The sequence below is a fragment of the Diabrotica virgifera genome, chromosome 7 (assembly GCF_917563875.1).
Source record: "Diabrotica virgifera virgifera chromosome 7, PGI_DIABVI_V3a".
NCBI lineage: Eukaryota > Metazoa > Arthropoda > Insecta > Coleoptera > Chrysomelidae > Diabrotica > Diabrotica virgifera.
The window spans coordinates 69,050,814-69,074,763 of NC_065449.1; positions in this window are offsets into that span (position 1 = coordinate 69,050,814).

A 23,950-nucleotide genomic window follows, 5' to 3' on the forward strand; every position below is an offset into this window, starting at 1 on the left:
GTCCTCTACAAACCGTTTTGAGTCACGCCGAATTTTGAATATGGGTGTTTTAGCAATAGCGCCTTATCATATTTTAAGGGTGAATTTCAAGGTAAAGCAACGTCAATAACCAAAACTAAATACTAGCATTAAATAGCTACACACATAATCAACATGAGTGCAGAATTTGATTAACTTACATAGTGGAGTAGCAAAGAAAAAAAATGAAGAGTACACATAAAATTTGTTGTTACTCTATGGCACTAACGAAGTCAGAGTGCGAAATGTCCGAACCTTTAAAATGGATTTTTTTGCGAAAGGTTTACATTTTTCCCACAGAGTGAAGAAAGCAAACAAAATTTATTTTGCACTGAACAGCGCGATATTTGGACAACAATAAATAGAAAAAGATGTTAAGCTCAAGGTCTACGTATAATGCAGTAACAATTCCAACACTGTTGTATGCAAGCAAGACATAGGCCAGGAACACCAAAATGGACAGTGTGCTGAAACACCTAAGAAAAATAGCTGGTGTCACAAAAATAGATGATAAAATTAAAAGAGGAAAATTAAACTGGTTTGGACACATTATTGGATGGAACAGAGCAGACTACTAAGAAGGGTAATGGAATCCAAGCGATATGGGAAGAGAAGAAAGGGAAGCCGAGGAATGGGATGGTTGGAACAATCACTGAAAATAGGCAAAAAAAAAAGGAAAATCATTGCAACAAGTGAAACAACTGGCTAGGGACAGGAAGAAATAGGGAAGAGTACAAGAAATATGAAAATACCACTCCGACGCCCAAACGGTGCATTCAGCAAGTTTCCGAGAAAGAAGAAGAAGCTTATTCTTGTTAATTAAGTTTAATAGTTCTCGGTTTATAATTAATTTTATTTTTCCGGTTCTGCAACTTTTCCTATCTCCATTTTTATTAGGTAATTTTTATTTAGGTTGGTGTTATAACAATCACGATTTCTTTTTGATCATGGTTTATTTGTTTTGTTCTACTATAATGTGTCGTTAAATAACTCGTAAAACTACTAAATAACATTACTTGTGTATCTATGCAAATCATCGAAAAAAAGGGTAAATTATATTTTTATGAATATAATACATCTTGCTTATTGAATGAAAATAGTCGCAATGGAGAAAACAGTTTGATGGAATTACCAAATAGTTGATTGTGATATAGCAATTTACTTATAGCCCATTTAATACTTATTCATCAAAGGTATAAATAAATAAAAAAATAGGAAAAAAATATTTTTAAGAAACGCTTTTCTTTAGTTACGAGTGACTAAAATTAAACATATTATAAAAACATCAACTAAAAAGCAAATAGAAGAAAATTTAAAAAATTTAACACATTCGTCGAAGAAAAGCGTGGCCCGTCTTCATCGAATAAACTGTTTTCTCACCACGCTTTTCTTTAACGAATGTGTTAGATTTTTTCAATTTTCTTTTACTTTTTGCTTTTTAGTTGGTTTTTTTATAATATGTTTAATTTTAGTCACTCGTAACTAAAGAAAAGCGTTTCTTAAAAATAATTTTTTCGTATTATTTTATTTTTTACTTTTTATTCTTACACTTTTCAAACATTAAAATATATCGTATTGTTTATTAAAATATGTATAAAACATATGATGTACAAACATGGAAAGTAGTCGGAATCGGCAAAACATTTGAAACTTTATTGTTTATTTATGAAGCATAACGTAAACAATTAACGTAAAAAGTGAAAATATGTGTAGTTCATATGATTAGCTACAATCTGTAAAAGTTTCAAGTTTCTTCATTGTAAAAAACAAGAGAATCTAAGCATTTTCCGTTAAAATCGTTTTTTTAATTAAACAATTATTAAACAAACAATTGTTTAATGGCTATTCGTGTGTTGTTCCCGCGAATGCATATGTCTGTAAATTTTTATTCATTTGCATTGAAGAAAAGGCAGTCAAATTAACGTCCAAAAATTTGACCCTAACGATTGAACTAAAGAAAAGCGTTTAATTAATTAATACGACAAAACGAATTCTAATATTAATTGTAGCAAAAAACGTCTCTACCGGTGGTTTTTCTAAGACTACGATAAAAACACGAATTTTTTGAATTCGAGTTTTGGTTGAAGTTTTGTTTCGTATCGTATTGACATTTGACACGAATAAACGCCGATTTATATATAAGCAAATATATGAGCGTTCAAAATTTGAAACTTTATTGTTTATTTATGAGACATAACGTAAACAATTAACGTAAAAAGTGAAATTATGTATAGTTCATATCATTAGCTACAATTCGTAAAAGTTTCAAGTTTCTACATTGTAAAAAACAAGAGAATTTAAGCATTTTCCGTTAAAATCGTTTTTTTTATTTAAACAATTAATAAACATAAAAAAATTATTGACTATTCGTGTATTGTTCGCGCCAAAGCATATGTCTGCAAATTTTCATTCATTTGCATTGAAGAAAAGTCAGTCAAATTTACGTCTAAAGATTTGATGCAAACTATTGAAGTAAAGAAAATCGTTAAACAAGGTTCGCATAATAGCACTTATGTGGTGAAAAAATGTCAAATTTTTATTGACTAAAGCCCTAGATTCTTGGACGATCCCGTAACACTTCCAAAAATTCTTAACCCCTTTGTGCCGGATCGTCATTCGGCAAGTCGGCTCCTATATACGGATTCCAGCGCTTACCGAGCGACTTCGCGTGGTCGGTTAAAATACAGTATCACAATACAACTAATTAAAGCTAATGTAATAATAACACTGATTTTAGAAATAAAACTATTTTTATTAAATTTAATATTCTACATAGTATGTGAGTTAAATTAAATTTTATCCATAAAATACCGTTTTAAAAAAAATATTAAAAAAGACAAACAAGATAATTCGGATGGAACTTCCCAGATTATTTTGTGCTTGATATCGTCCCAGTCTCCTAATCTGGGAAATTCCATCCGAATTATCTTGCAAGGGATAGTAAGGTAAAATGTAAACAGCAGCACAGTAACTTTACCTCCCACACAATCCCATCAGTCAAAGATACAAACAACCTTATCACCAATAAAATTAACTAAATCTAATCTCCTTCTGGACATTACCCACTTTTGGGTGTGGTTTCCCCACTTTTAGATTTGAATAAGGTAATTCGGACGGAACAAAAATACCTGAAATATGATGCAGATGGTGGCGGTATACATGGTGGTATATGGCGAACGAAAAATCATGATGCACCCGTGTGCATCACCGTACTGAGCGGATAGTCAAGCATGATGCACACGGGTGCATCACCGTACCGAAGGGGTTAACACATTCTAAAGTCCCAAGGTACTATATTTGTTTAACTGGGGATGAACTGAATGTTCTTTGAATTATTATTGGAGCAACCAGGAAAAAGCCCTTGCATTAAATTCGAAAATAATACTAAATTATAAATATTAAATTTACCAAATACGTTGTATATTTAATTAATTTTAATTTAAGCCACACATTAGCTGATAGTATGTTTCTAATGTTTTTTATTTAATAAGGCCTTTTCATCGGTAAACACCCTCCTGTTGATCGTGGTGCACCCTGTAATTTCATACATATTAAAATAAATACTATGTTGACAAAAACGTATTTGAGAAGGCCATCCAACTTTCCATATACAAGCAATTAGATCGATAACGAAATCCTAAAAAAATAAGTCGACAACATTCCCTTTCCACCGCCAACAGTAATTTGAATTCTTGGCGACGGTCCACTAACAAAGAACCAAAAAGATTTGAAAGAGAATACAATGAAAGGAGGTGGAGACTGTTTCCACTTCAACTACCGGACGTGATAAAACAAAACAAATGTCCGAACCTTTAAAATGGATTTTTTCTGCGAAAGGTTCACCTTTTTCCCACTAGCTAGGGACTTTTTATTAAGAGTTTCAGTTGGGCTTGTAAAAGAATATATTGGAAAGTTGGGATGGGGAGGGGTAGCTTTGGAAATGAAAGAAGTTTGGCAAGTTTTTGGATAAAATTTATATGTTGTCTGTTGTAGCCAAGTTATAAATCACTATACCAAAGACGCATGTAAAAATAGAGGTCAGTTCGTTCATTTTACACTTGTGTTATAGTGACTAAACGGAGTATTTTAATAAAAATGTATACCATTTTTATTTGGTTGCAATGCGAAGGCAAAACTGTCTTATTTTTCACTTACAATAGGGAGCGCAAACCAGCACTCTGAATCGACGATTTTCGACTCTTTTTGAAGTCATCATCGGAGAGGCGTAGGCTTGCTGCTCTCTGCTCAGCAGACAAAACATGGCAACATGGCAAAATATGGCAGCAAGTGACAAAACCACGAAAGCTTATCCCCGCATTGCAACTGACGTTATTGGAGTAGGTGACTAGCGTCATCTTGCCACTGAAAGGCAAAGTTTTCAGCCTAATATAAACATTAATACTATTGAAAAATATTAAAAATGTTAATAAAAGATTTTAATTGAAAACTTATTGGTCCATTTCCATTGGTCCATAATGGAGTATTTTAATTTTACTAATGCGAATTACATTCAAAAAAATAAAGTTACAAATTATATTTTCAACATTAAGAGCAGAAATAAACGAACCACTCTGTAGCGCTACTCTGGTGGTCTTTTAGACAGGAAATTTTGTGGAGCCAATGATTTTGTAATGGACGCAGCTAGCAGCAAGGATCGGCGACAGTCCACTTTTTTTACGAAAGGAGTTTGGGACTTTTTATTAAGAGCTTAAGAATGGTCCGATGTTATATATTCCCAGTACTACTTTACGGGGTCGAAGCATGGACACTGACAGAATCGCTTTTAAAAAACCTAGAATCATTTGAAATGTGGGTCTACCGCCGTATCCTGAAGATCAGTTGGGTAGAAAGATTCACAAACGAAAAGGTTTTGCAACGTTTGAATAAAAGTTGCGAAGTAGTGAACACGGTTAAAAGGCGCAAATTGGAATACTTTGGTCATATAATGCGTCACCCAGAAAAATATGACATACTTCACCTTGTCATGCCAGGTAAAATAATGGGAAAAAGAAGTGTGGGCCGCCGTACAACTTCTTGGCTTAAAAACCTACGCCAATGGTTTGGAAAAACTAGCACTGAACTATTTCGTGCGGCTGTAAATAAGACAATGATTGTTAATATGCTGGGCAACATGAGAGCCAACGATCGACAAGCGGTCTCGGCACCTTAAGAAGAAGAAGATTAAGAGCTTCAGTTGGGCTTGTAAAAGAATATATGGGGTAACTTTGAAAATGAAAGAAGTTTGGCAGGTTTTTGGATAAAATTTACATGTTTACAGACGCTAATAAAAGTAGGTCAGTCATGTTCATTTTAATCTTGTGTTATTAAAATACTATACTAAATTTAACGACTTATTTTAATTTTACTAATGTCTGAATTAAGTGAACAAAAAAACACAAGTTATCAATATATCTTCGTTTAAACAACTTTAGTAATAACGAACGTAATTAAAATTACAGGTTTTTGAAGTGAATACTCCTTATCGCTCGGTATGATGTTGCGCACGGGACCAAAATCCTATTTGGCGTCATCCGGAAAACCGAGACGGGTGTAGTAACCTCGCGATATACAGTAATATACACAATATATCTACATATAAACTTATTATAATTTTATATAATATATTTTTTATAACAACTTGGGGTACCTATTTTGATTTTAATTGTATAGTATTAAAGAAATTAAATGAAATTAAATAAAATTAATTAAAATGAAATAAAATAATTAAAATTGAATTAAGGTATTTAAAATTAAATAAAATTAAATAAAATTTAATAAAATTTAATAAAATAAATTAAAAGTAAATGTCATTAAATAAATGCCAATCGAATTGAATAAAATTTTGAAAATTGCTAGTCATTAAACAAAAAATTTTCAAAGAAAAAGTTAAGATTTTCTTAATTTTAAAGAACTAAAATGTGCAGTGATTTTATAAAACATATTACCAATTCAGGTAATAAGCAGACATAAAATTTTATTAACCTACATTATGGTATTAACGGGCTATAATAAGTATTCACTTCTGTCGGCACTCCCCAAGTAGCTCGCTCTCTTTTGTTGTTGTTGTTGTTGTTGACGACTGACCAGTTCAGAAATAGTTTAAAAAAAAACTCATAAACTGAAGTTGTAATAAAAGTAAATATTGTGTAGTTATACAGGGTGTAACAAAAATACAGGTCATAAATTAAATCACATATTCTGGTACCAAAAATAGTTCGAATGAACCTAACTTACCTTAGTACTAATATGCATATAAAAAAAGTTATAGCCCTTTGAATTTACAAAATGAAAATCGATTTTTTCGAATATATCAAAAACTGTTAGAGATTTTTTAGTGAAAATGAATATGTGGCATTCTTATGGCAGGAGCATCTTAAAGAAAAATTATAGTGAAATTTGGGCTCTCCATAAACATTTTAAGGGGGTTTTGTTCCCTTAAACCCCCCCAAACTTTTCTGTACGTTCCAATTAAATTATTATTGTGGTACCATTAGTTAAATTCAATATTTTTAAAACTTTTTTGACTCCTTGTATTTTTTCGATAAGGCAGTTTTTATCGAGTTGCGGCTTCTTTTTAAATATGTTTACATACAAATTTTATGGGGGTTTTGTTCCTTTAGACCCCCCAAATGTTTGTGTACGCTCCAATTAAACTATTACTGCGATACCATTAGTTAAACAAAATGTTTTTAAAACTTTTTTGCCTCTTTGTATTTTTTCGAGAAGGCAAGTTTTATCGAGATATGGCTTCTTTTTTAATACGGTTCAAAATATACCTAAAAATGTAAATCATACATAAATTTTCATATTATTACCAAGTCTTTATATAGTCCTGTCGCCAGGGGGGGTACAACGGCCTCCTGTATTCAGATGGACTTACCCAAGTTTTTTTTATGTATTTTGACCCGTAGAACACGAATTTTTTGGGTAACAGTTGATCCGGATGTCGATAAGATTGTTATAAACAAAGAAGTTGAGGAATTACATAACAGCGATTTCTCGCAAAACAAAACATGTTTTTGTATTTTTTGGGCCATTCTAACCAAAAAGTGTTTCTACAAATGTTTTCGTAGGATGCATAGTTTTAGAGATAAACGCGGTGAAACTTTCAAAAAATCGAAAAATTGCAATTTTTGTACCCGAATAACTTTTGATTAAAAAATAAAATAGCAATTCTGCTTACCGCATTTGAAAGTTCAAGTCAAAGTATATCGGTTTTAGTTATTTGCATTGCTACAAATTTATTATTTTATTGTTAAACAAAAGTATAAACACCTAGTGCTGGAGTGATGTTTTCAATGATTTCTCATTTAAAATCGAACGAGTAGGTAGAGTAGGTACAAGTGCAAGCGAGGCTATTTCTACGTAGCATGCATGTAAACGCATGTATTAGGCACGGGAAACACTATGTGTTTATAGCTTTTTTTAGCAATAAACACATAAATTTTTAGCAATGTATATATTCGAAACCGATAGAATTTGACTTGAACTTTCAAATGCGGTAATCAGAATTGCTATTTTATTTTTTAAGCAAAAGTTATTCGGGTTCAAAAATTGCAATTTTTCGATTTTTTGAAAGTTCAACCGCGTTTATCTCGAAAACTATGCATCCTACGAAAAAACTTGTAGGAACATTTTTTGGTTAGAATGGCCCAAAAAATACAAAAACATGTTTTGTTTTTCGAGAAATCGCTGTTATGTAATTCCTCTACTTCTTTGTTTATAACAATCTTGTCGACATCCGGATCAACTGTTACCCAAAAAATTCGTGTTCTACGGGCCAAAATACATAATAAAAACTTGGGTAAGTCCATCTGAATACAGGAGGCCGTTGTACCCCCTCTGGCGACAGGACTAATAATCGTATTTAACCATATACAAATATGTGGTGGATTTGACAAATATTCAAAATATCTCGATAAAAACTGACTTTTCAAAAAAGTACTAAGAGCCAAAAAAGTTTTAAAACATTGTGTTTAAGTAATGGTACTACAATAATAATTTAGTTGGAACGTACACAAAAGTTTGGGAGGGTTTAAAGGAACTAAACCCCCATAAAATTTTTATAGGGTGTCCAAATTTCACTATAATTTTTTTTAAGATGCTACTGTCATAAGAATGCCATATGTCCATTTTCAATAAAAAATCTTTGATAGTTTTAGATATATTGGAAAAATCGATTTTCATTTTGTAACTTCAAAGGCTTGTAACTTTTTTTATATGTATTTGTACTAAGGTAAGTTAGGTTCAATCAAACTATTTTTGGTCCCAGAATATGTGATTAAATTTATGACCTGTATTTTCGTTACACCCTGTATACATGTACTTTAAACCGTCATAATTGTTATAAATTAAATAAGATGAACTAACTAAATGACCAACAACGATTTATAATTCACTCACAATTACAAGACAACAGGAAAACATTTTACTTGAACATGACTGACATGTTATTTTCTATATTTTTCATGACATTTCATTTATAACTGTCTATATTGTCAAATATATAAATTCACAACCATAGATCAATATCCACTTTTAATGTTGTATATTCTAATAATAGTATTGAGCCATTATTACTCTTCCACTCTCTCTAACACTCTCACTCAACGTGAAAAGTAGATAAGCTAAACAATTTTGGTTTCTTTCTAACATGCGTAGGGTAACGCTTAGATTCTTGAACACAATCATCGCTTCTTCGTTCTCTATTCACTTCTTGATTTTTACTCGCACTTTCTACACTTTCCATATTCTCAGATTCCGTAATTTAATTGATACTTTTCACTTCTTCGGAGTTTTCATTTACACTAAAACATTCCCACTGATTCTGGTTCACTGATTCGGCTTTAACTTCAAAAATTTGAAAATTGCATGTAAGCTCAGGTTTAAATCGTACGTTGAGGCTCAATACGATTCTTTCATCAAATTTACTGCGAAAATTCTTGTTTACGTGAACATAACATTCAGTGCCAAATATTCTTAAATGTTTCAAACTCCCAACTGGCTTTCCGTACCACAATTCATAGGGACTTTTATTCTCAATTGATGACTTTCCTGTGCGATTCAGAAGATACACTGCAGTATTGCATGCTTCTGCCCACAATTCTTTGGACAACTTGCATGAGTTTAATATGCAACGAGCACACTCTACAATGGTAGGGTTTTGCCTTTCAGCAACACCATTTTGCTAAGGTGTATAGGGTGAAGTGATACAATGCTCTATATCTCTGCTGGCAAGAAGTTCAGATACCTTTCTATTGTCAAACTCGCTCCCTCCATCATATCTCAGTTGCTTTACTACATGACCATTTGTATTTGCTTCATTTAAAAACTTTTCTAAGAAGGTACATGCTTAACTTTTGTGTTTCATAAAGAAAACTGTCCGGAACTTACTAAAGTCATCTTTAAAACATACGTAATAACGTGCTCTTCCCAGTGATTCTATAGACATGGGTCCATTTACATCTGCATGGATCTGCTCACCAGTGACTTGTGGCCCATTGATCCTAGTTTTAAATGACAATCTACGCATTTTTCCAATTGCACATCCATCGCAAAAGCTTCCTTTGCACCCATCAATGTCTATATTCATTTTCTTCAAGACCTTCTTTACGTGTTGCTTATCCTGATGACCAAATCTTTCATGATACACTTGTTACATATCTGTTGACTTTACCAAGTTTGCTTGAATGGGATTGGTCGGTTTCATAACACGTATATCAAGTTCATACAGTCCATTACAGAAGTACCCAGTCATTATAGATTCAAGAGTATTTTTATGATGTACACCTTTGTAGTCGAGTACTGTAAAAACTCTTTGTGGGCAGCTTTCACAGAAAACAAATGAGCGCTTGCTTCAGGATCATAAAAAACATTTTTCAATTCAGCATGTTTCCATCTATTATTCAGACGCTTTTGAATTTTCACTGCTCCTTGTCCATGGGCCTATATATATAATTCCTTCTTACCAAGTGATATCTTTTCGGGTTCGGCAAACTCTGTATAAGATGAGAAATATTGCTTATCTGTAGTGATATGATTTGTGGCTTCACTGTCACAATACCATTTCCCAGCTTTAATACAAAAATTGTTAGATGCGGCACTTAAAACAACGGACAAAAACAGTATCATTACTTTTATTCTTGTCTAAATTCTCAACAGATTTTTTCAATTGACACTCTCTCGCCCAGTGACCTAATTTCTTGCATCTATGACATGGAAATTTTTCTTTTGCACGATGTACATTTCTCTTTGATTTCGTAGTAGTTGTACTTTGACTCTGTTTGCATTTTTCTGTCGGCTTATTGCATGCAACAAACGCAAAAGATTCTATGGCACTTTGGTCACGTAATTCAATGGCACACAATTTCTTAATCAATAAATTCAAAGTTTGATTCTTTGATGGTATCGTGTCTCACAAATCTTTGAAATTATCCTAAGTCCTTACCCAAAGTTGATAAGATCCGACCATTTAACATTCTTTCGAATAAAACATTCTCATCATGCTTCTGCAATTCACCATTCAAATCTACAAACAGTTTCTGCAACTTCGCAACATGTGTATTAATATCTTCTTTTTCATCACGCTAAACTCTAAAAAAAGGCCTCAATTAACATGTTTAACCGCTGCGTACTGCTACGTTCAAATCGCGCACGTAACTTGTCCCACATTTCACTAGCGTATGTACATGTCAACACCAGCTCGGCAACAGTTTTTCCTAGCGTACCTGTTAACAAACTTGCCGCTTTTTCATCATCCTTTAACCATTGTTGATGCTTCTCTACTTAAAATGGAGTTGAATTTTCACTAACCTCGGGACACTTACACATACCGTTCACAATGTCTTCAAGTGCATACCCTCGTAATAACATCGAAACGTGCCATTTCCATTTTGCCCAGTCTTCAGGACCCTCAAGTTTTTCGACTTGAATTTTATAATCGTTATTGCTGGTCGCCATATTTTTTCAGCTGTTCGCAGTTCACACGTGAGCTGGGCCCATAACATGTTATAAATTAAGTTAGATGAACTAACTAAATGACCAACAACGATTTATAATTCACTCAATTACAGGACAATAGGAAAACATTTTACGTGAACATGACTGACATTTTATTTTTTATATTTTTCATGATATTTCATTTATAACTGTCTATATTGTCAAATATATAAATTCACAACCATAGAGCAATATCCACTTTTAATGTTGTATATTCTAACAAGAATAAAAAACCGCTAAACGCCGTAAAAATGAGTGGCGCATAAAATATTCCAGCTACAAAAGATCTGATATGAATATTACGTGGCGCGAAAATGGATTTTCATTTGATGCAAAACAAAATTCTAGTTTTATTTTAAAAGATTTTTCCATAATATTTGCAAAATTTGAAGTAAACGCGCCACAAAAGAGTAACTTTGATACAGTTTGAAATTTGAAACTCTTTTGTGGCGCGTTTACTTCAAATTTAGCAAATATCATGGAAAAATCTTTTAAAATAAAACTAGAATTTTGTTTTGCATCAAATGAAAATCCATTTTCGCGCCACGTAATATTCATATCAGATCTTTTGTAGCTGGAATATTTTATGCGCCACTCATTTTTACGGCGTTTAGCGGTTTTTTATTCTTGTATCAGGAGTTTTTCAAAGTTATTTATAAATTAAATTTATGAATTTGAATGCAATGTTCCTCTATTACACGTCAAGCTTTATAAATGGTATCCTTTGTTGCATTATCTCCCAAATGATCTAGTGTCCATCGAATGTACACTAGATTTTTTTTATTCGAAATAGATTGAAAAAAAAATTGAGATGACCGGTAAATGAAGTCGGATTGTCCGTTGCCAGATCAAATTTAGCGTCGTAACCACTACAACTACATAAACCATTTCGGGAATAATCGTTAATTGGATTATACTTTTGTAGCTTAAAAACTTCTAAACGGCTTAACCGATTTTGATCAGTAAACATGAGTTTGAAACGTATTGACCAGTAGTATCTGATGGATCTAAGGTCAAGTATGAAAATTGAAGCTATTACAGGAATTATTGAGCTTGAGGAATCGTTTTTCCCACAGGAAATAGATTTTATCATACTTATGAAGCCTATAACCTAAAAAATTCAAATTTTCCGGGATATGAGGTATACACCGTTAAATTCGTATGAAGTACTTCTATAAACGCTAAGTTATTGGCGCAATTTGTAAGTTGAAATGTTGAGTAATTGTCGAAAAACCAAAATTTTCAAAGCTTAGTTTTTCAGTTTTTCGGCTATACTGAGCCGTGTGTATGTCTGATTCTGACGGCTTAGACACCATTTGAAAGCTTAAGTCAACACTATTAATTTGATGTATTTGCGGTTCTCATGGCTCTTCTTGATCCGAATATATATACCCCCAGAACATACGCCGTTTTGTACCTACCAAGTCCTATAGTTGGCTTATGAGTAGTCAAAAGTCACAAACTACACCGGTTCTAAATCGGCCCTGACCCCCTCTTCAAACACAGAGGAAAAATATCAAATCGGTTTAACTTTCAAACACACATACATATATATCCACAGATATTTTCCCTTTTTTAAATAAAAATTAAGTCACATTTCTAAGCTCTATAACTTTTGAATGGTATAACCGATTTTCAAAATTAGACATGCGTTGGAAAGGTAATGATCAGTACTGTTAGAAGCCGCAAAGGTCAGACTTAAATTTTTGAAGTTTTTGGGAGTTTTGGGGGCCAGAACGAAAAACAGACCTAAATAGGAAGGGCCGTAAAATCGACACCCTTGGACCAAAATGGATGGTTGACATATGAATGGGTGAGTCTTTTTCTGAACTTAAAAATGAGAGTTGGCACAATTTTCAATTCAGTCAGATTTAGAAAATTGAAAATTTCGTGTATATAATAGTGTCGCGTGTAGGGGGGTGTATTTCTGCGCCACTGGCGAGAACTGCCTTTCTCTGGTAATTTTTTCGATATAAAACTAACAGCTTCGATAACCAGTAAATCGAAAACTATTAATTTTATCAAAAAAATTGTATAATGAACATTTTTTGCTTATAATTGATGTTTTTACCAGCATTTGCGATCAAAATATAATAAAAAATTTCCACCTACGAGATGAGGTGGCAACCACCCCATGGTAAAAGCGTCTTTCGGCATATATAGATTTTGATCCTTGGACTATCCACTACTTATTGTCAAATTTTCAAGCAAATCTATCCATTCTGTAAAAATTGCGAAGTGAAAAATTTCAGTTCCTAGACTAATTATACTTTTGGAGCTCTATAACTTCTGAACGGTTTACCTGATGTTGATCACTAAACATGAATTTGAAACGTATTGACAAGTAGTATCTGACCAGCATCCAAGATCGAGTATGATAACTGAACGTATTACAGGAATTATTGAGCTTGAAAAACCGTTTTTCCCATAAGAAATAGATTTGATTATACTTATGAAGCCTATAACTTAAAAATTCGAATTTTCCCAGATATGAGGTATACACCGTTAGACGCGTCCTGAGTCCTTCTACAAACTTTCAATTATTGGCGCAATTCGTAAGTTGAAATTTTGAGTAATTGTCGAAAAACCAAAATTTTCAAAGTTTAATTTTTCAGTTTTTTGGCTATGGCGAGCAGTGTGTATGTCTCAGCTTGATCGCTTAGGCGCCACTTGAAAGCCTAACTCAACCCTATTGATTTGGTGTATTTGCGGTTTTCCTGTATTTCCTTGAACTTAAGATATATACGCCCAAAAAATATGCTATTTTGTATCTACCTAGTCCTCTAGCTGGCTTACGGATAGTTAGAAGTCACAAATTAGACCGGTTCTGAATCGGCCCTCACACCTTCTTGAAACACAGAAAAAAAAATTCAGATCGGTGTAACTTTTCCACACACATACATACATACATACATACATACTGTTATATTTCTATTTGATATGAAAATTAAATTTTGATAATTATAAACAAAATTCACTTTAATATAAAATATTTTTAATTTTCTCAACCTCGGGCATATAAATTTAGAACAACCTGTATACAACAAATTGTTATATTTAATTTTAAGAAGTGATTAGAATAAGCGTACGAAACTCGGAACAATGTGCTTAGATAAACAAAGTGAATGACGCGTACCATTATCGTTCTTCTCGGAAGGTCGATCATTAGCCATCAGTTCACCAGGAAAATGTCAGTCTCATTTGTTTGGACATGAATGTATGGGTTTTTCGTATTAAATTCCACATAAAAAATTGAATAACATAATCAATAATATCAGAAAAGCTTCATCAAACTTAAATAGAGTTGTTCCTAATAACTCCTAATAGTTAAATGTTAATAAAAACTTTCAATTGAAAACCAAAAGGAAATAAGATTCCCATTTGTAAATGTTATGTTTAAGAATAATAAGAAATAGCAAATATTAAGCATTGATTGCCTTTTAAATAAAATAAAAAATATTTTGATTATAATTGTAACCCATATGTGTATTTTTTTTACTCTTTTCTTTTCTATCCCGATTAGGAACCATTAAGAAATATTTAGAAGCCACGAAAGTAAGTAATTAATTTATAATTCGCCCTGAGATTGAAAACATATTGATATGTGATCTGGTTAATTAATTAGATTAGTATTAATACATTGATTAAATTAAGTGACATATAAGAATATTATCTCATATCAATAATCAAGATCACATCAACTGTCGTCCAACGTGGAAAGCATTGTAAAGTATTTCTAGTGGCAAATTTGAAGGATAGAAAGAGTAAAGCCGGTATTTGAAAATTTATATGCCTGTGGTAAAAAGTGAGATACTTACATTTGATAACATAAAATTTTAGATCTCTTTAGGTACAAATTTTACATAACTGATTTATTATTTTATTTTACGATATTTACATTTGATATATTTATTGACAATTTATAATATTTGGGTGAGAAAAAGTCGTCTTGGTAACATACTAGTAAAATTTCATATTTGGCGGGGACAGTACTTCTTGAAAACAAATGTCTGTGACAAGAAGCCAAAGCAAAGACAACAAAAAACAAAAAGAACATTCAAATCAAGAGAATAATTCAGACCAAGAAGATATTTTAGACAAGACAATCATGGCATCAGAACAGCAAGAATTATCAGGAATAGATAAATTATTACAAATGATGCAACTCCAGTCACAAAGAATGGAACAGAAAATGGATGAAACACAACAAAAACTGGATGACAATCAAAGAGAAACAAAACAAACAATGGAGAAAAATCAGGAAGAAACATCAAAGAAAATGGATAAAGTGGATCAAAAAATGGAGGAAACACAACGAAAAATGGATGAAACACAACAAAAATTGGATCAAAAAATGGATGAAACAAAAAGAATAATGCAAGAAAATCAGAAGGAAACAAAACAAGCCATAGAAGAGAACAACAAGAAAATGGAGGAACGCATAGAAAAGTATGAAATGAAAATTCAAGATAAAATAAAGGAGTTAACGAATGGCCAGAAAAAGGAACTAGAAAATTTGGAAAATAAGTTGGAAAATGCTATTCAAGTAGACAGAGAAGAAGTGGAAAAAAGAATCACAGAAATCACAAGAAGCACAGATGACGTGAAGATAAGGTTTGGCGGGGATGTAAGAAGATTACACCCAGTGCCGTTCATAAATAGCCTGAAAAAGAAAATACAACACATCGGAAATTTCGATACAGCAAAAGAAACTATCAGAAACCATCTCAAATATGAAGCAAGCCTATGGTTCGATAGTAAAGAAGAAGAATTCGGCAATTGGCAACAATTTGAACAAAAATTTTTGAATTATTTCTGGGGAAAGGTCCAACAATTGGAAATTAACAAGGAATTACAAAATGGGAAATACAATGATAGGATGGGTGTATCAGAAAGGACATATGCTTTGCAAATTTACAATAATGCAAAACATTTACAATATAATTACTCATCGGAACAATTAGTCGAACTGATTGCAAGACATTTCGAGGAAACGCTGGAAGACCATATCACATTGCAAAATTACAAAGACATAGATAGTTTATGCCAATTCCTACAAATAAGAGAATCACGTCTAAGAGAAAGAAAATCAAGAAGGTTGCGAGAAGATTACAGGCCCCGAGAAACACAAGATTACAGAGATAGAAATCAAAATAGGAGGGACTATACAAGACGAGATTTTAATCCCAGAAGGGAAAACGAAAATAGAGACAACGGAAGAGGAAATTATGAACAAAGAAATAGGCAATGGAATGAGGACAGAAATCGAGAATACCAGAATAGAAACACCACACGCTCAAATCAAGAAAACAGAAATAATGGTAGACAAAATGAACAGGTATATCGAGAAAACCGAAACCGATCCGACAGACCAAGAGAAAATAGAAGAGAAGTAAATAATACCCAGACAGATGAATATGACGGAGAGAGACATTATGACGAAAATATAAACAACGATGAGCAACCGGCGTCTTTTCACGACGGCGCTCACTAAAAACCAAAAAGCAAACAGGAATCTTTTGTCACCCCAAGGAGTTTATTAAATTGGCAGGAAACAACGAAAAGAAAAATGGAATTAATTTAAAATTTGTGGATGGATTTATCAACGAGAAACCAATTAAAATTATGATAGACACTGGATCTGAAATAACATTGGTCAACAGAAAACTAATAGAAGAAGTTAACTTAACAAATTTAATTTAAAAAATACCTAGGGTAAATTTAGTGGGCGCAAACAAACGGACATTGGCAACTATAAATGAAGGCATACGAGTAATGGTACGACTGGGCAAGAATATGTATGCACTACAATGTGTAATAATGCCAAACATGTCACATGACATGATAGTAGGAGTGGACGAATTGGCAGAAAAACATGTAGTGATAGATTTTAAAAATAATACGATGAAACTAACAGAAGAAAAAGAAAAAGAACAGGACAAGGAACATGAGAAACAAAATACGGACGAATCAGGTAAAGAACAAACAGTGGAAATGAATTTGGCAGCGAAGCAAGGACAAAGAAGAAAAAGGAGAAAAGGTCAGAAAAAGATAAAAGAAAATGAAACCTGTGGCTCCTCAAAAGAAGAGTTGAGCCCAGAAGAAGAAAATTTGAGAGTATCAGAAACAAAGGAAACCTGGGATTCCTCAAAAGAAGAGACGGGCTCAGGAGAAGAAGAAATAAAGCTAAAAAATGAAAGTGAAAAGAATATGATTGAAACAGTGGTATTTGAAGAGGAGGTATATGCAAACGAGGATGCAGAATGCACGGTAAACTTGTGTGAAGAATCTGAGAAAAAAGACAGAAAATTGATATGTGGAGAAGGGAAAGAAAAAGAATTGCGGTTGATGTTAAGAAACTACGAAAATTTGATCAATGAGGAAAACAGAGTGGCTAAAAAGTACGAACATTCATTTGAGGTGAAAAACTTGGGAAATTTTCGATCAAAGACTTACCCGATTCCATACAAGTATCGACAAGAGGTGAAAGAAGAAATAAATAAAATGTTGGAAGATCAAATCATCGAAAGATGTGATTCACCGTATGTTAACCCGATTGTGATAGTAAAGAAAAGCAGTGGAGAATTGAGATTATGTTTAGATGCCAGGAATATCAACCAGCACACAGTATCACAATATGAATCACCTCTAAACATCGAGGCCATTTTTGGAAGAATCACCGGGTCACACATATTTTCGAAAATTGACTTAAAACACAGTTTTTGGTTGATACCGTTAGCTGAAAAGTGTAGAAACTACACCGCTTTTTCTATTGATGGTATTGTCTACCGGTTTAAGGTAGTGCCGTTTGGATTGCAGAGTGCTTGTGCTGCACTCGTCCGAGCTCTACATACCATTTTGAATCGCCACGAAGATTTCATAGTTCATTATATCGATGATTTATTAATTTTTTCACAAGATACTCAGAGTCATCTGAAACACATAGAAATAATTCTGGAAGAATTGGACACAGCGGGATTGAAATTAAACATTGAAAAATGTCAATTTTTTCAAAAAGAAGTCATTTATTTGGGTTTTCAATTGGACACCAAAACAGTAAGATTATCCGAAGACAGAGTCAAGCTCATAGATGAATACCCAAGACCAACGAATTTGAAAACATTGAGAGGTTTTCTTGGCACGATTAATTATTTTAAAAAACTGATTCCCGATTTGAGCCAAAAGGAAATCCCTCTGATAAAGTTGCTTAAAAAAGGAATAAAATGGAATTGGAAAGAAGAACAGGAGGAAGCTTTCGAAACATTAAAACGAGAATTCGCAAAAGGAACGAAAATATACCACCCCATTTACAATTTACCTTTTATACTCCGAACTGATGCGTCCATACAAAAATTTGCAGGAGTTCTGTCTCAAATACAAAACGACCAAGAAGTGCCGATATGTTTTATATCTCGAGTGACTAAAACACATGAGAGAAAATATAGTGTTACAGAATTGGAGTTTGCCAGTGTACTATATTGCGTAAACAAATTGAGGTTTTACTTATTGGGAGCAAAATTCACAATCGAAACAGACCATGCAGCTTTAGTACATATCATGAAGAATAGATTAGTAAATAATAGAATACATAGAGGCATTCTATTATTACAGGAGTATGATTTTGAGTTCCGATATATAAAAGGAAAAGACAACATAATAGCCGACGCTCTAACACGGGATGAGGACACCGGAAAAAAGGAAACAATTACTCTACAGGTGGGACTAAATAGATTAATACAAGAAGAAGGGATATATTCGTTAAATGAGATAAGGACAAACCAAGAAGACCTAGAGGAAAGAGAGAAAAGAAGAGCGGAAAGAGAAAATGACATATATTTTAAGAGAATAGACGGAAAGGAACTATATTTAGTGACACAGACATTGGCCGAAAAGATAATAAAGAAATTACATGAGGACAATGGGCATATCGGTAGCAGAAAAGTTTGGCTCGTTTTTAGGGAAAATTACATCAGCCGACAGGATTACCGCATTGCAAAGGAAATTACCCAGAAGTGCGATGTATGTCAAAAATATAAGAGTCGGAATTTCAAAAACGAAAATGTTGCCAAAAATATTGAAGCCCGAAACAAACTAGACGTTGTAGCAATAGATATGTTAAGCGATCTAATTATGACCACTAAAAGGAACAAACATATTCTGGTAATGGTGGATGTGTTTTCAAAATACGTAAAATTATATAGTTGCCGCACCACAAAGGGGCAGGAAATATTAAGAAAAATCGACAATTTTATAGCCATAGTAGGAACACCAAAAAAGATTCTACTGGACAATGCAACGTATTTCCGAAATGATCGTTTCAAGGGACAACTTCGAGAACGAGGAATAGAGACAAATTTTGTCAGCATCAGGCATCCACAGAGTAATCCTTCGGAACGATTCATACAGGAAGTGACGAAATTTCTTCGCATTGCAACAGATGGTCAACATCGCCACTGGGACAGGAAAATGGCGGAAATAGAAAGGTATCTAAATACAATTCCGAGCACAGTAACAAAAGAGACCCCAGAATACATCATGAAGGGTGTACTGCCGATAAGGCCATGGGAAGACCAAGAGCCAAAAGAATATCAACAGGTGATTGAAACCGTACAGAGAAGATTACGGCGAAGCAACGAAAAATATATCCAAAGACAGGAACAAAATAGAAAAAGAAGACCAGTGACTTTCCAAAAGGGTGAAAAAGTACTCGTGAGGGCATTACGAGTATCAAATCTTCCTGGGGGCATTTGCGCAAAGTTGATGCCTGTTTTCGAAGGCCCGTACATCGTGAATAATGAAAATGGGATAAATAGTTATGAGTTGAGGCACAGGAACTCGGAAAAGATCCGAGGAATTTATAATATTCACGATGTATACAAATATCACGAATAAAAGACAGAATTACATGAAGTAGATAGTAAGTTAGGATATAAGACGTAAATTAAAGTAAGGAAATATACAGGGAGTTGGTTTTGCCTCGAGAAAATTTATTTAAAAATGCAGATAAATTTTATCGAATACAAGGCGGGGATTTGTTATATTTCTATTTGATATGAAAATTAAATTTTGATAATTATAAACAAAATTCACTTTAATATAAAATATTTTTAATTTTCTCAACCTCGGGCATATAAATTTAGAACAACCTGTATACAACAAATTGTTATATTTAATTTTAAGAAGTGATTAGAATAAGCGTACGAAACTCGGAACAATGTGCTTAGATAAACAAAGTGAATGACGCGTACCATTATCGTTCTTCTCGGAAGGTCGATCATTAGCCTATGCTAAATAAAACTCAGTGAAATAGATGATAGTTCATTATCGTTTTTCGCGGAAGGTTTCGATTATTAGCCTATGCTAAATAAAACTCAGTGAAATAGATGATAGTTCATTATCGTTTTTCGCGGAAGGTTTCGATCATTAGCCTATGCTAAATAAGACTCATTTGAAAGAGAGAATAGGTCATTAAAATTTGTAAATAGTTAGAAAGTATTTTAGAATGGGAATTAAATATTTTCTTTTGAAATCCATTAAGCATATTTAGAAAGATTAAAAATTGGTTTTGAGGAATACTGCGAATGAGAGTTGGTGGTGGAAGATTGATTTGTGAATCTGGAAGGGATATTTAGAAAGTAGGTGAATGAATGACAAAGTGAGGGCAGAATGTTTTGAGCTGTCGAGAAGTGAAGTCGAGTAGTAGACGGTAGTGTACGGAGAGTGAGAAAGCCGATGTAGTTCCGTGAGTGTGGAGTATCTATCGTGGAACGAGAAGTAGGCCAGGTCGAGAGTAAAAGAACCTCCTTGAGCCAAGAGTGTCCCGGTAGCTGATAGCAGTTTCGAGAAAGGTAGAACACAGCATCACGACAGACGCAGGAACGAGAGCTATACGAGCTAGTTTTTCAAAGGAGAACATTACTGGAAGCCAGGACGAGGTTTGATCGCAGCCAAGGATAGCAGGAAACGGGTCTTGTGTGAGGACATTTTCAGTTCACCAGGAAAAGGTCAGTCTCATTTGTTTGGACATGAATGTATGGGTTTTTCGTATTAAATTCCACATAAAAAATTGAATAACATAATCAATAATATCAGAAAAGCTTCATCAAACTTAAATAGAGTTGTTCCTAATAACTCCTAATAGTTAAATGTTAATAAAAACTTTCAATTGAAAACCAAAAGGAAATAAGATTCCCATTTGTAAATGTTATGTTTAAGAATAATAAGAAATAGCAAATATTAAGCATTGATTGCCTTTTAAATAAAATAAAAAATATTTTGATTATAATTGTAACCCATATGTGTATTTTTTTTACTCTTTTCTTTTCTATCCCGATTAGGAACCATTAAGAAATATTTAGAAGCCACGAAAGTAAGTAATTAATTTATAATTCGCCCTGAGATTGAAAACATATTGATATGTGATCTGGTTAATTAATTAGATTAGTATTAATACATTGATTAAATTAAGTGACATATAAGAATATTATCTCATATCAATAATCAAGATCACATCAATACATGTCCACAAACATTTTCCATTTTTTTAATAAAAATTGAGTCATATTTCTGAGCTCGATAACTTTTGAATGGTGTAACCGATTTTCAAAATTAAACATGCGTTGGAAAGGTAATGATCTGTGATATCAGAAGCCGTAAAGGTCGGGCTTAAATTTTTGAAATTTTTGGGAGTTTTGGGGACGAGAACGAAAAACAGGCTTTAAATGGGAAGGGCCGTAAAATCCACACCCTTGGACCAAAATGGAGAGGTAACATATGGATGGACGAGTCTTTTCCTAAACTTTAAGATGGGATTTAGCCCAATTTTCAATTCAGTCAGGTTTAGAAAATCGAAAATTTCGTGTATATATAGTGTCGCTTGTAGGGGTGTTGTGCGCCACTGGTGAGAACTGTCGTTCTCTGTGGATAATAATATTGAGCCATTATTACTTGATCGTCTGCAAAGTTGAGCGTATAGATACCATTGTGTTGGTGAGTCTATCCCCATGTTGTACATTTTTGTTTCCATTTCCATCTTTTTAAAGCACGTTCAAGGTATATTTAAAAAAAAAGTGGGGAACAGGCAAGTTCCGTTGCTTTAATCAGTTTTCATGTCACATATTCTGTTGTTATTTGTGTCCCTGTTTTTATTTTATATCAAAGAGATAGAAGAAAAATTTAAAAACAAAAAGGTGACGTCGTTCTATAAAAAAAAATAAGAAGATGGCGAAAGGTTGCCAAAGTCAATATACTTATATAAAATACAAAGACGGAAATTAAATTAGTGATCTAGTAGAAATAATACCGGAGAAGAAAGAACATTTCGAAGAGTTATTAAATGGTGAGATGGAGTGCGAAGCAGTATACAACTAGGCAGTTGGAGAAGATAAGATAATTGAAATACAGCCTACAAAGGACCATGCTATACAAGAAATGAAAAACAACAGAAGTCCTGGGAAAAATAAATAGAATGGACAGAATTGGTTAAGTTTGGTGGAGATTAACTGCAGAAGTTAAAGAAGGAAGATATATCAGCTAATAGTGCAAGTAAAGAAAAATGAAATAATCTCAAAGGATTGGTATGAGGATCTCATATACCCGCTGCATGAAAAAGGAGACAAACTAGATACTGTATATAAAATCTTAGCAAGAATATTGAGAAATAGAGTAAAATGCTATACGGAAAGTATCCTACATGAGTATCAGGCCGGCTTTAGAAAGGACGGATCCACTATAGACCAAATCTTCTCCTTAAAGGAGATACAGAAAACTTGTTATTAAGGTAAAATTTCTCTTCATGTTTTGTTTGTGGATTTTAGACAAGCATATAATAGTGTCGATATAGTCAAAATATAGCATTGGGATATTTGGGTATACCATAAAAATTTATCAAACTAGTAAAAATGACACCAAATAACTATCCCTGTGAAAACGTGCTTGGCATGGTCACATTTCAGATCAATTTGCAGTTGTAAAAGGATTGAGGCATGAAGATCTTTTATCCACTACATTATTCCACTTAATGTTAGAAACTGTAATCAGACAATTCAGCATGAAGTTGGAAGAAACAATCCTGAAAAATGAGCACTAGTGTTTGGCATTTGCTGATGATCTAACTATCTAAGGATCCTAGCAAGAACCGCGAAAGAATTAAGAAGAGTTGTGAAGAAAATTATTGAAGAAGCACCTAAATTCAATTTCTAGGTTAAAGAAGAGAAAACCAAATATATGAACATGGGAGGGACAGAAGAAAAGAAAGGAGAATACTTTAGTGTGAGGTCTGTAAGTGGTAAAAGCTATGGTTTTAAAAAGGTGGACAATTCTTAATACCCCGTAGTGTTCGATGAAAATGGACAAGAGAAATGGGAGCTCGATGCCAGAATAGCAAGGGAGAAAACATTAGGCAGATGAAGAGCCCTCGTGAACTCAAAATACGTTTCTAGACAAGGCAAATTTAGAATATACAAACCAGTAATTATTACACCCACAGTAACATATAGGCGAGCGGCACACCCCTAATTTGAGGCTTAGAAATCGAAGAAGCGACCATGATAGGTGAATGGCAAATTTTGATCATTCTTTATGCTTTCGAGGTCGCTGAATCTGAGTATGAAGTTTATTTTTATCTAGAATTGGTGGAACATGTTCAAAAATCAAATTTTATGTAAAAATGCGAAAAATTAATTTTGATGATTTTTCATATTTACCTCGCTGTATCTTTGGTCGCTGTATATATTTTCTTTTGAAAATTTTACTGTGTCATCTTTGAAGGATTTAGATAACAATACAATTTAACCAATATGTTTAAACAAATTAAAAGAAAAGTTGTTAATTTTTAAACAATTTGTCATCAGATTTCGTTAGTTTCATATTTACTTAAAAAAGTTGGGTGACAAACTTTTTAGTTTATAATTTTAATCAAAACAGCATTAAAACA